This window comes from Puma concolor, chromosome E3, assembly GCF_028749965.1.
Source record: "Puma concolor isolate L17-30 chromosome E3, mPumCon1.1.hap2, whole genome shotgun sequence".
NCBI lineage: Eukaryota > Metazoa > Chordata > Mammalia > Carnivora > Felidae > Puma > Puma concolor.
The window spans coordinates 37,706,744-37,721,012 of record NC_141682.1 but is presented as its reverse complement, the minus strand read 5'-3'; the positions used below and the strand labels follow the sequence as shown (position 1 = coordinate 37,721,012).

The 14,269-nt window shown below is 43.9% G+C and overlaps 1 protein-coding gene across 22 annotated transcripts in view; it reads left to right on the top strand.

The window, feature by feature from the left end:
• The window catches only part of RBFOX1 (RNA binding fox-1 homolog 1), a 2,073,113-nt gene that overhangs the window by 604,995 nt on the left and 1,453,849 nt on the right, over positions 1–14,269 (top strand). The gene's annotated exons all lie outside the window — the stretch shown is intronic.

The following is a 14,269-nucleotide window of genomic DNA, read 5'->3' as shown; positions in this document are numbered from 1 at the left end:
CTGTGCATTGCCAACTACTGTTCAAAGCACTTGAAATGCAGAGTGATCAGTATGTATAGATAACCTGTGATGATGGAATTTCCATTCTAGGATAGTTATCTGCATGAAGAGAGTTTCAGAAAGTGCAAAGGCCCTGAGGCAGAAGCAGTGATAACATTGTATGGATGAAGTTGGGTCATACAGGTCCTTGAGCTTTGGTAGGGAGTCTGGATATTAAGCCAGTGGGAAGCCATTGGAAATTTAATGCAGAGAAATGCCATGATATATTTGTCTTTGGAAGGGTAAGCCCCACAACATCTAAAAAACTAAACTTTGTTTTTTCCCTTTCCCTTCTGAGAGCAAAATCTTCAACTCAAGAAGAAAGATGAGTTTATAGGAAAGAAGAACCCCAAGTTTCTCAGTAATGCTCACTGTGTGTGGGTACAACATTGAGCATGTATCTATATATGTGGTCCGGCTTAGTTCTTTCTCTAGGAGTGCCTTCAAAGAGGGAATACCCCAGGGTGCCTTGGTGGCTCAGTTGGTTAAGCGTCTGACTCTGGCTCAGGTCATGATCTCACTGTTTGTGAGTTCAAGTCCCTCATCGGGTTCTGTGCTGACAGCTCAGAGCCTGGAGCCTGCTTCACATTTCATGTCTCCCTCTCTCTCTACCCCTTGCCCGCTCACACTCTGTTTCTCCCTCTGTCAAAAATAAATAAACACACGGGGCGCCTGGGTGGCTCAGTCAGTTAAGCGTCCGACTTCGGCTCAGGTCATGATCTCATGGTCCGTGAGTTCGGGCCCCGTGTCAGGCTCTATGCTGAGCTCAGAGCCTGGAGCCTGCTTCAGATTCTGTGTCTCCCTCTCTCTCTGACCCTCCCCCATTCATGCTCTGTCTCTCTCTGTCTCAAAAATAAATAAACATTAAAAAAAAGTTAAAAATAAATAAAAAATAAATAAAAAAAACCAGAGGGAACACTCCACTCCGCCCCCCCCCCCCCCCCGCCACACACATCTTCCCAGCAGCTTGATCGGCATCTCTTCTGCACACAGATCCCCTTTATCGATCGTCTATTCCAGTAGGTTTCCTTTCAGATTGTGCCCATGTGTTTCTCCCATTGGCGGTTGTGATGTTGGATACTGACAGGAGAAAGGGGTTGTTTCCTCAGAGCTCTGAGTCCGACTGACATTGTCCATCTTTGGAGACTGTCCTGGTCTTGGAAGGTGGAGGTATGGTTTGATGGAGGGCTTGGACATCCGGGTAGCTCAACTTTCTTCCCAAAGTTGACCCAAAACCTGTCTCTCTTTATCCACAAACCTGGAACTCTGTCTGAGCAGGTTGGATACACTGTGACAGTAAGAAGTGTATATGTTGTGAACACTTCCTACACAGCACAAGCTGTGCTAAGTACTCTGCCTGATCGCTCTGTGCTGAGCTCTGTTTTCTGGCAGGTGATTATCCCCCTCATTTTGCGTTTCACCTTGCTCTCCTCCACCCATCCATCCCAAAACCCTTGCTCGGGGGAACCCTCCCTCTTTCCCTGTGTGGATTCCCCTTCCTTACACTTACCCCAGGGGCAGCTTTCTATGTACTTGAGTGATCTATTTCATCTCTTTCTCTTACTGTACTGAACAGTAAGCTCCAGGTGGACCCTGCATGCACCTGGTTCAAACATCACCGTATCCCTAGCATCTAGCGTGGTGCATGGCACAGGGTAGATGCTGGGTATGTTAATAGTGAGTTATTCCCTTTGATGCATCTAACACACTTTGAGATGGATTCTCTTCATGTCTCCATTTTGCGATAGATTGAAGGGTTTAGGCAGGCAAAGCAGTTGGCCTCAGGATGCTGCAGCAGGTAAGTGGCATACCCAGGACTTTGAACCTGATGGTCTGAGTCTGTAGCCCCTGAAACTAATCACTGCATACTCTGCCTCTTTTGCTGCCTTTCTGAGATGCGAGGGACGGAGGAGGTGGTGCATTGCAGAGGTTAGGGGGACCTTGCTGCTTAACTTGAGCTGGCTCTCAGAAGTGATGCTGAGTCAATCAGAGGCACAAAAGGAAAGCAGGGCACCTGTTTCTACTTGCCATGATGTATCTTTTTTGTTTCATAAGAGTGGTCTGAACTGGTGCAGTCTGTCTCTTGCTTTTCTGTTCCTTCCTTAGATCCTGAGAGCCCTGGGTTCTGGCCCCTACCCCCAGGCTCAGGCTTTGAGTATGATTTCGCAGGGAGTCTGGGACCACCTCTCTGGCTACCGGCAGTCCTTGGGGATAATACTCTCAAAGCCGGCAGTGCTCTGACAACCCCTCAACGCAGCATGCAAACCACTGTTCGCTCCACGGAGGCAGGATCACTCTGTCATCTGAGTTAGCTCCCTTTTCATTTCTTCAGAGAACAAAATTAGACCTTTGCCAACATAATAGATCAAGTTGTGTAACCACCTTGCTCATTGGGAGGCCAGGTTTTCCTCAATTTTCTGTTTGCTGTGAGTTTTAGAGCATAGAGTCAGAGATGAGGGCACAGACTGAGGTGTCCAAAGTTGTCTTCTTTGTACCATCATGTGTTCCATAAGCGTAAGTGCTACCACCTGTTGGAAGCATGTTCTCTGCTGGGGCCTCACATATGGCATCTCTTCAGCTCTTTGTCACAAGCCCTTTATCATCCCAGCTTTGCAGGTGGGGGACCTGAGGCCCAACAACTAGGTTGCAGAGTCACGCAGTTGCTTCCGGAGTCTGTGCGTGTCTCACCTACTCTGCACCAAGAGGACGTGCTGGGTGCTGAGTGACCCCGCAGAGGAACCATTACAGGTTTAGAGACAGGAGGTGGGGCAGGGCAGCAGTTAGGATCTTAGAATCACACTGTCTGGCTTCAGTTCCAGCTTCATCACATTCTCGCTCCATGACCTTTGGTAGTAATGGACCTCTCTGCACCTCAGTGTCCCCCTCTACATGGAGATAATAACCATCCCAACAAACCATCTAGTTTGTGTTTAGTAGGGATGCTTGCTATGATGGTAGCAGCAATGATTATTGTCATTTATTAATAATGATACCATTATTACCATTACTGCTGCTACTAGAATTTCACAATTCCTCCAGGCAGCAAATTGGCTCCAAAATATGATTCCTTCATTTTCCTTTCGACTGTAACCAAGATGATAAATTGAGAGTGAAGGGGAGGAACCCAGCATAGCTGCTAACGTATACTTGAAGGAGTTGACAGACCTGAGTCGCTCTATGGAGTTCTGCCTGCAGAGGCTGCCTGACAGCAGCCATATGCATGAGCTCTGATTGATTGGCAGAGAGAAACACTAATTTATTAGACTCGTTATGAAAAGTGACAGAGCGGGGAATCGAGAGGCTGATTCAGCAACAGTGGCCCTGGCTAGATCCCAGCAGTGCTAGCTTTGTGTTCGTTTCCCTTGGGACACACCCTCCGTCTTGATTGTGGGGTCACTGCTTATATTCTAGAATGAGTCTCTTAACGAAGCCCCGGGAATGAGTCGCTTCTCCGTAGGTCTTTCTGAAGGGAAGGCTAGCCTGTGGCATGGCTCATAGTCATGGCCGTGTGACGCATCTTTTCGTTTGGCAGCCTTAGAAAGGTGAGTTCAGTTTAGGCTGCTGCTGATTGCAAAGGCTGATAATGGAGAGCTCGCGTGCAGAAATTCTCCAGGGGAGAGAAAATCGTTTTCGTTTGCACAGGTTGGAAAATTTTAGGGGTTTCCTTGGGGAGTGTAAGGAGGAGATTGATATCTATCTTTAAGAACAGAAGACTCTTCCTGGGAGGGCTTCTTATTTCTCATCTGGGGAGTTTGGTCAGTCTGAATTATAGCATGTAGGATGCTAGCTAACTAAGGAGATGATGACACATTGACCTAAGCTAATGGAGTTGCTGTGGAGTGAGAAAAGCTTTGAAATGACCAAACTCCCTGAGAGCAAAGGTGTGAGGGGACACGGGCTTTGGAGCCAGCTGTGCCTAATTTTATTTTTAATTTTAATTTTAATTTTTTAAAAACTTTTAGAATTCAGTTTTGAGAGACAGTGAGAGACAGAGTATGAGTGGGGAAGGGGCAGAGAGAGGGAAACACAGAATCCAAGGCAGACTCCAGGCTCTGAGCCATCAGCACAGAGCCCAACGCAGGGCTCGAACTCACAGACTGTAAGATCATGACCTGAGCTAAAATCAGTCACTCAACCGACAGGGCCACCCAGGTGCCCCGTGCCTAATTTTTTTGAGTCCAAATTCTGCCACTTTCTAGCTTTGTGACCTTGAGTGAGTCACTGCACCTCTCTGAGGCTTCATGTCCCTGTCTGTTAAAGGATGGATGATTCTGTCTCCCGTAGCAAGGATTGGTGCTCCAGAGTAAGGCATGGGAAGCAGTTATCCCATGACCACTTTGGAGTAGGCATACCTCATCTGTTCATTGACCCGTAGCATTCAGACAAGAACTTTCTCTCCAAGAACTACTCAAAGCCTAGTTTGTTTGAATTTATGCTGTTCATTGAGAGTATGTCATGAGGATAAGGAACCACATATCCCCACTCCATAAATGGAGTTCGACTGAATTGTGCTGTGCTGCTGTTGGCTTATAGTGAGATTGTAAAAAAAAGTCCTTTGATCCTATCTTTAAAGAAATAGATATTCTATATATACACAGAAAAAGAGTAGATAGTTTAGACTAATGTTTAAGACTGATAGCAGAATCTAAAACCCTGAGTGAAAATAATGCAACATTATGGAAGACACATAAGGAGAACCAAGAAGGACTGTGAGCTGTGAAGAACTGATACTTCCTGCTGCTATTTGCTGTGGTGATATTTCTGAGGCCTCTGTTGGCTATCACAGTGTCATTTCTGGTCTCAGGGTCACAAAGAATTTTTCCTTTCCTGAGGTAGTGATTGGTACTTCTATACCAGACCCTGTTATGTGGAACAACTGATCATGTTCCCTTTTCACAAAGCCAGCCAGGAAGCTCAGACCTGATTTTATTTTATTATTAACAAAAATTTTTAATGTTTATTTATTTTTGAGAGAGAAAGAGAGAGTGTGAGTGGGGAGAGGAACAGACTGAGGGGGAGACACAGAATCCAAAGCAGGCTCCAGGCTCTGAGCTGTCTGCACAGAGGCCCATGCAGGGCTCAAACTCACAAGCCATGAGATCATGACCTGAGCTGAAGTCTGACGCTTAACCGACTGAGCCGTCTAGGTGTCTCAAGCTCAGAGCTGATTTTAGAATCTAGTCTTGACAGTGAATAGGATTTGCTAGCATAGGTTTTGCATATTAACTGTCAAGTCCATTTTACTTCTCTGCCTTTATTTTACCATTTATTGTAATTTATGTTATGTTGCTTATTTATTAATTTTATTTACAAAATTTTTTAATGTTTATTTTTGAGAGAGAGCACATGCAGAAGGGGAAGAGAGAGAGAGAGAGAGAGGGAGACAGAGGATCCAAAGCAGGCTCCGCACTGTCATCACAGGGCCCAATGCAGGGCTCGAGCCCACAAACTGTGAAGTCATAAACTGAGACGAAGTCAGATGCTTTACCGACTGAGCCACCCAGGTGCCCTGCTTTTTTTATTTTTTAGAAAAATAATCTTTGCAAGTATTACCGTTAAAAATTAAATAGGCTTGGGGCGCCTGGGTGGCGCAGTCGGTTAAGCGTCCGACTTCAGCCAGGTCACGATCTCGCGGTCCGTGAGTTCGAGCCCCGCGTCGGGCTCTGGGCTGATGGCTCGGAGCCTGGAGCCTGTTTCCGATTCTGTGTCTCCCTCTCTCTCTGCCCCTCCCCCGTTCATGCTCTGTCTCTCTCTGTCCCAAAAATAAATAAACGTTGAAAAAAAAAATTAAATAGGCTTTTTACCAGCAAAAACATGTTTGTTGAGGAGTAACAGAGAATTGCAGTTTGGGGCGCGCAAGCTATGGCAAAACCATAGGCACATCCCACAGGCTAAGGAAAGGAACATTATGGAGAAGGAGGAAGTTGGAAGGGGTTGTTTTGAACAAAAGTCCCTTGGAGAGAATCAAGAGTCCAGGGGGATGATAGCTCACTGGGTAAGCTGCAGGGGTAGTTGATTGCTGTAGGAGAGGCAGTGTGCATTCTTCCTCAGTGGGATCTGTAAATGATGGCTCTTTCCTTTTGACAGTTCTATTGGGGGCTGTAATTTTCAATTCCTCCTATAATGGATGTTGGTGGGAAGGCTCCCCCTTCTTACCTTGCCTTCTGTCCTCCTGACTCCACTTTAGTGAGGTTTCCCTTGATTAATTTTCACACGAGGTAGCTAAAATAAATATATCTGAGATAGGTGCAAGTTAAAAGACAAATAAATAAATTACAGTCCTTTAAAACACCAGGAATCCCTGGAAAATAGGACAAGCTAGTGCAGTGCTTGGTATCCTGAGCTATACCTGGAGTAAAGGAGTATTATTTTGAGTCCCAACAGTGCAGATAGACACTCTTTCTTATTTTCTCCCATTTAAAAAAAAAATTTCCCTGGAGCATGAGTTATGACATGTAGGATCACTTTTAAGGGGTCACTCATTGCCTTTCTGAAGCGTTCGGTAAACATTATCAGACCTGTGTTAGGTACTGTGCTGAGCACTGGAGATACTGTATTGGGGTCACTATACTGACCAGTGACCAAGACCAGCAAGGTCTGTACCTCACGAAGCTTATTCTGTAGTTGGAGAGACTGTCACAAAACATGAAGATAAATGAGCGGGCAGCATAATTCTCTATTGTAAGTATTAAGATGGAAACAAAGTAGAGTGCTAATGTAATCAAAGAGCAAATGGCCATATTATGCCGGAGGGTGAGGGAAGGTCTCTCCAAGGAGAGATGTTTGGGTGACATTTAAGCTGAGACCTGGAGAATGAGAAGGACCAAGTCATGCACGGAGGGGAGATGGACACAGGGGAAAGGCTGTGCTGAGTACCAGTGTGTTCAGGTAGGAGAGTGCTCCACAGGTCCTGAAAACCACATGACCCTTGGAGCCTGGAGCAGCTTGAGCAAGTGAGTTGATGTAGCTGGAGAAGCTGGAGAACAGAGTAGAAGTCTGTTGTTGAAACCCAATGTTCTTTTTCTCTGAAATGAGTAAGATCTTTGTACCCTTCCTCAAAGATGTATTCCAGATGAGAGGACAGCTCTGAGGGCAAGGGAGTAACTGCTGGGAGCATCAGTGGATAAAGGCTCTGTGTGTGTGTGTGTGTGTGTGTGTGTGTGTGTGTGTGTGTACATGGGTGAAGGTATGTGTGTGTATGTGTGTACATGTGTGTATGAACGTGCACATGGGTGCAGGTGTGTGTGTGTATGTGCATGAGGATGCAGGTTTGTGTGCACACACGAGTGTAAGTACAGGTGGGTGCAGGGCTGTGTGCGTGTGTCCATGCACGTGGGTGCAGGTGTGTGTGTACGTGTGTGTGTGTATGTGTGTGTGTGTGCGCGCACACACAGTGCAGGGATGCATGTGTACGTGCATGTGGCTGCAGGTGTGTATGTGCACACGCGGGTGCCCGTGTGTGTGCATGTGCTTGTGTAAGTGCATGGGGGTGCAGGTGTGTATACGTGTGCGGCTTGCAGGTGGAGGACAGGGAACAAGGCTAATACACTGGTGCTGATGGGGGGCTCTGACTTCTGAACCCTTGAGGAGGGGGAGCAGTGGCACTTGGGCTCTCTGGTTTTCACATCTCCAGAACACAGCTCTGTTTAGACTCAGGTCTTCCACACGTGAGTGTGCTCATTCGGCCAGTGACAACTTCTGAGGAGGCAGAGTCAGACCCCCAACTCTGGGCACATAGCTTCATAACATCCATAAAGTTTCATGAGAAAGCCATTTCGATGACCCCACAATTGCCCTCTCGTTGGCTCTACGTCAGTATCACAGATTAAAAAGACATTGGCACAACCTTCTGGGACTTGAGCATTTTTTAATCTGTTTTGAAAGTCTTTTGTTAGCACAACAGAGATCCTTTGGCTTCTTTGCTAAAATTAACATTCTCAGGGCCCTCCCTTTTTATTCACATTTTTAGTTCTGCTGCTTCTTGGGTTCTGAGATGCCTGAATGTTCTGTTTTATGTTCCTCGCTCTTCCAGTGCAGGCAGAGCGCTGTTACCCCGGGTCCCTCCTTTGTTCACTGTTTTGAGACAAGGATTGGTGAGATTCCCTTTTGTAGAAAAAAAAAATCAAGGGAAGCAGCTTGCAGATTTAAATTGCCTCCAGTCTAACTCTTCCACTTATTAAAAAAATAATAAAAAGTAACATTGTTCATTCCCCAGAGCTCCAGAATGCTTTCCTGAAAGAAGGGAGGGAGTCCAGTCCAGAGGAACGAGGCTCTTAGGCTTTCGTTCCTTGATGGTCTTCTCTTTACATCATTTTGGGGAGCCTATTGGGGAATATTCATTTTTGTAGGCCACGATGAGCCTCAGCGCCCGAGAATAAATGGAGAGCAGTGTCTGGAACAAATGCCTGTCTTAAAAACAGTTTATGAAATGCCAGCAGATGTCAGTGTGCCCTTGCCATTTAATTTTTTTCCCTTTTAACTTTTAAAAGCAGCATTAATTATTTTCAGTAGTTAAAAAAAAATAAAACAAAAAGCGTATTGTCATACAGTCATCAATTAAGACACCACGAAGCAACTTTTTTCTTTTCTTTTTTTTTTTAGTTCTGGGAGGGAGAGCAGCAGAACTCCTTTCATGATGTGAATCCCCTAAATCATCTAACTGTGTGATACAATTTTGTCTTTTCCCAGAATAGTGGTTTCAAAATTCAAAGCCTAGTGTAGATTTTATTTCCTTTTTCCTTCCCTCCAAGCCATTGTTCAGAAACTAATAATAGCCCAGGATCCAGCTCGGCTTCTAAGAACCGACTGGCTGTGCTAATTGATACAGCTCTTCATTGAAAAGCTGCAGTTTGCAAAGTGGGGTGAGGGGAAAGGTTGGGTATAGTCTCAGAATTTGTCTCTGAGTTATAATGAGAACCTCTTGCAGTTTTTGTTGTCGTGAGCACAACAACCGATGTGCTAATCGCTCCTCTGCAGACATCTTTGGATTAAAAATTGGGGGCATCTATACAGAAAAAGATTTGACCAAATGATTTTAAATTACTCCTTTTTAGGTAAGGCATGATTTGCTAAGCATTTACAAAAGTCAAGTGCAAAAGAAATAGGCTGGTTTTGAGGCGGGGAATGCTGTACTTAACAGGGCATATTTGATGCTTCACTTTATTTAATAGTTTAGATTAAAATGCCACAATCATTAAAAAATGCAAGAATGTGCTGAGAAAAATATATCCTCTTCTCCTTGCTTCTGCTCTCACCAGAGACAACTACTATTATGATTACTCATGTATCCTGTCAGATCTGTTATGCAGGTGTGCACATTTACACCAGTAGATGGATGATAGCCTAAGCTATGCATAGTTCTATTCTGCTTTTATTTTTTAATTTAAGTATATACTTTAGGGGTTATTCCATATCCACACATACATGTGTCTTACCCATTTTGTTAATGGATATATAATATTCCATTGCCGTATTTACTCTCCTTTATTTAATTGGCTTCCTTTTGGTGAATATTTATAGTATTTCTAATATTTCACTATTATTAAACTGCTGCTTTGAAAATCCTTGACCAAGACCATCCCCTATACATGGTAGTTTGTCTGTAGGGTAAATACATAGAGATGGAATTTCTGGGTCACAGGAGATGTGCCCTTATGTTTTACGGACATGCTCACTCTAAGGCTTTGGCTAAAATGTGCCCTTGTGTCTTGGTGAATGGAGTTTGGATGAAGCCATATGGTAGTTCTGGTTCTGATTTTGTGGCCATGGTGCCAGGCATGTGGCTGCTGTTACACATTGTTTACCTGATGGAATATTTTGAGGTTCTTGTCATTCCTGTTTTTTCTAACACTTTCCATCTGCCAGGTACTTTGCTAAGAGATTTGATTTCATTTTCACATTTGGTCCTGTGGAGTAGACCCTGCTGTCATCCCTATTGCAGAGATGGGGATGTGAGGGCTGAGAGAGGTCAAGTGCTTTGCTAGGGTCATATGGTTGGTAGTCAGGTGGGGGTTTCACACTCAGAACCCCCAAGTTTAACCACCATGCTGTGTGCTACACAGTGTATTTTGAACAGCAGAAAACATATTGTTAATTTGTACTGAGATTTAACCTTGATGGTATTTTCTATTGACATTTTGGGTTGGATAATTTTCTGTTATGGGTCGGGGGAGGCTGTCCTGTGCTCTCTAGGATGGTTAGCAGCATCCTTGGTCTCTACCTATTAGATGCCAATAGCAACCCCTCCTTCCATAGTGATAGTCAAAAACGTCTCCAGACTGTGCTCCGTGTCCCAAGGGTGGGGGATATTGTCCCTGTTTGGAAACCACTGACTCAGAGAAAGAGCAAATGTATTCTGGGAACATAGATTGTAACACTAGGGGCATGGATTTGAGGGGACATATGGTGGCTGATGTCAGAGCATCTTCCATTCAGTTGTCCCTGCTCAGGGACACCCATTTTGCCCTACCCCCGATGGAGCAGCTGGGCTGCCCCTCACCTTAACCTTAAATGTCAGTCAAGGAAGAAACAGGAGGGTATGTTTAAGCCACTGTCATGCTCTGGTCAGATCACAGAAATGTTCCCCAACATGAGACTTTGTTTTTTAACATGCGGTTTAGAAATATCCATGAAAAATTGCTTGGTAAAATAGACTTTAAAAAATCACACTCTCAGGTACAGCCCAGCTTATATATTACACAGTCTTTCTATTCATGCATTTTCATTCAGTGCTCAGTAATGCTCTACATCAGAATGGCAGTCATGAGGCCTAAGTGACCCACCCCCCTATGTACACATGGCAGACATTGATAATCAATTCCTTCACCCTCATCAGATACACTTTCTTAGAATCCTCAATACATCACTGTAGGCATATATACTATCAGCCAATTGGAATTACTATGTGAAATGAAATTTATTTGCCACCCCTATTACACGGTGCCTTTTTGGCCGAGAAGAAGGATTATGCCTTCCAAAGAGGCAGGCTTATCATGAGGTATTAGCTTATTTTTCAGTTACTGTGAGAAAAGTACTTGATGGATATGAAGAAATGTCTATTCTTAAGGCATTTGGAATTAATATCCTATTTTATGAGAATAATTGGGCAGCTGGGAGTGCATCTATATCCCAGCAATTTTACATATACTTCCCTCTTACAGATGGTTGTATTGTAACATCCTTCTCTCCCCCACCAAAATTAGTCCCCTCCCTCTAAAGCTCCATGAGGCAGCCAACCGAGGGCGGAGTGAAGTGCTTTGTATACAATGAGAACCGAGACAATTCCCTTAGCAAAGGATTCAGAAGCTGTGGGATATTACTGGAACTGTGTCACTTCCCAGCATGGTGCATGTGTGGAAACCTTAGAGAGAAAAGGGACTATACCGTCCAAGACTTCCACAAGTAGAGGCTGATTTACGAAGGTCCCGAGGTCACACTGCTCTGGGAGGGAAGCATATATTTAAGATTTGAAAATGATTTTAGGTGGTACCTTACAACCATCCCTTCATGAATAATGTTTTACTTCTTTGCTTTTTGGGGGAGATGACAGGGATTCCCCCAGAATTGTTTATGTAAAATTTAGTAATTTAAATAAACTACATACAAACACCCATCACTGAAACAGTTTGTCACTAGTCTCCTGTTTCTGATCCTAGGAAACCAGGTAAAAATAATTCTGGGAGGACAAAGCACTGGGTCAGAGGGCATCTGCTTCCTTCTTTGGGACTGATGGGAGTGTTTCTCCACTTTTAGATGGCTTAGTCTCTGTGAGATAGGGGCAAATTAGATTATTGTCTCATGTTTCCTCTTCTCAGAAAAGAATTAAAAACTTGGGGCCACTGATGGGCCTGCAGTGGTTTACTGAAATTGTTTTCACAACGATAAGAATGAATATTTTTATCTGCCCAGAAAGTCCATAGCTTTTTATTTTTAAATCAGATTCTCAGAGGGCTGTAGCACACAAAGAAAATTAGGAGCCCGCCTTTTTAGAACAATAACTGTCACACCTATTTAACCATGACCTGATTAGGCAGGGAAAAAGAACCCTTCACTCTACCTGTTTTAACTTTGTGGTTGAATTTTGGGTACAGAGGTGATGGTGAAGGGGCAGAGAATTCAGTGGCAATGTTGAAGGATCATGAAGCAAACGTATTTGGAGAGAGATGTATACCTCTGATTTAGCAGAGGGAATATGGTGTTTATTTGAACCGTAACCTCTGTCTTAAAATCCATTTACTGAGAAATTACCAGCCCAAAATACAGTTAATGGTGAGGTGTTAACTAAAACACCCATAAGACCCATAATAACAGTGTTGTAAAGAGTGAAACTGAATACCACTCAGCAACCTTGACGATCACATAAAATCAGAAAGTCCTTCCTGAAAATTCCAGGAATTACAGACGCGTGCGTGGGTATTTGCAGGAAAACATTTGGAACACTTCTCTAAGGTTCTTGATGGCTAGACTTCTTAGTACCATGCTAATAATGGTTCACAGTAAACTCTATTGTGACCTATGTTTATTTTTCAGTAGTACTCATTCGATCAACACTGTTGTTGGTATCTACCAGTCATTTGTAAAAACATGAAAGTTTGTGGAATGTATTTCAGTGATGCATAATGCTAATGAGATGACTTTTGTTTGGGCTTAGGTTCATGGCCCTTGGTTAAGACTCTTTTGGCCTGTATACTCATACTCAGGCCTCTTAAATCACGACTATAGGGAGTTAGGGAATATGGGAGTAGAGAACTTACCCATGGGATCTCCATTCTACAGATAGCCCCATTTCATCAGGATGGCTCTGAAAACAATATTTTCTAAACTTTTTTTTTTATTTTGCAAATTATGAGTAGGCTCGAGATATATCCACACACGCACACACACATACACACATATGTATCATATGCACATACATTCACTTATATAAGAGTGTTTGAACCCAAATCTGTATTTAAGTACACTGGTCACTGTGTATGTCAGTTTCCCTATCTGCCCAATTTTAGATATCCCTGTTTAATAAAATGTAGTGGTCTTTCAAACCCTCTTCATTGGCCAACCTATTTTCAGAGAGGTCCCGTTAGCTATTACCCATTTTAGGCAATCTATATATTTATGAGGCACTTAATGGGATCTTTGTGACCTGCTATTTTTTATAGGTTTTATTTATTTATTTTTTTTTGAGTTTATTTATTTTGAGAGAGAGATAGAGAGCAAGTGGGGTAGAGACAGAGAGAGAGAGAGAAAGAGGGGGAGAGAGCGAATCCCAAGCAGGCCCCATGCTGTCAGTGCAGAGCCCGTTGTGGGGCTTGAACTTAAGAACCATGAGATCATAACCTGGGCCCAGAACAGGAGTTGGACACTTAACCACCTGAGCCACCCAAGTGCCTCTATGACCCGCTATTTTATTAGCAAAATAAGTCCTTTTTAAAAAAAAATTTTTTTTAATGTTTATTTGTTTTTGAGACACAGAAAGACAGAGCATGAATGGCGGAGGGTCAGAGAGAGAGAGACACAGAATCGGAGGCAGGCTCCAGGCTCCGAGTTGTCAGCACAGAGCCTGTCTCGGGGCTCAAAGTCACAGACCATGAGATCACGACCTGAGCCGAAGTCGGATGCTTAACCGACTGAGCCACCCAGGCGCCCTGCAAAATAAGTCCATTTAAATGAAACCCATTTTGTTTGCTTTAGAGCTTTGAGTTTTTTACTTGGATGAGTCCTTCAGAAAAACTAAGCAGAATTATTTACTTGGGTTGCATTTTTGATTATCCTCCATATTTGAAGTCACAACCAGCAATCCCCATGGATTTGAGTGACAGTGATTTTCAATAGGCACAGATTTCACTGGATCCTTGCCAAGTGGCATCTTTGATTTTTCCGTGCATCAATTCTATATGTGGACAGGGAACATAATATCACACACCAGCCAATGTTCTCTGCTCACTTCATGCATCCTGGTTTGCAAAAAAAAAAAAAAGTAAAAAAAAAATGCTGAATCCCACAGAAAGTTTCCACTTCCCAGACCAAGCTGTGCGCATAGCAGGGAGAAGAGACCAGATGGCCAGTGGGTTGAAATCAGTGGAGAACCAGCTGGGATGCATGAGAGGGCATTTCCTCCTCTACTTCCCTAGGAACCTGGTCAGGGCACGTCCCGGAGCTCTGAGCAGGACAAGAGACATCAATGTCAAGACCTCTGTCTGGCTCACAGGACCCTGGGACATATCAGAGTTGGATT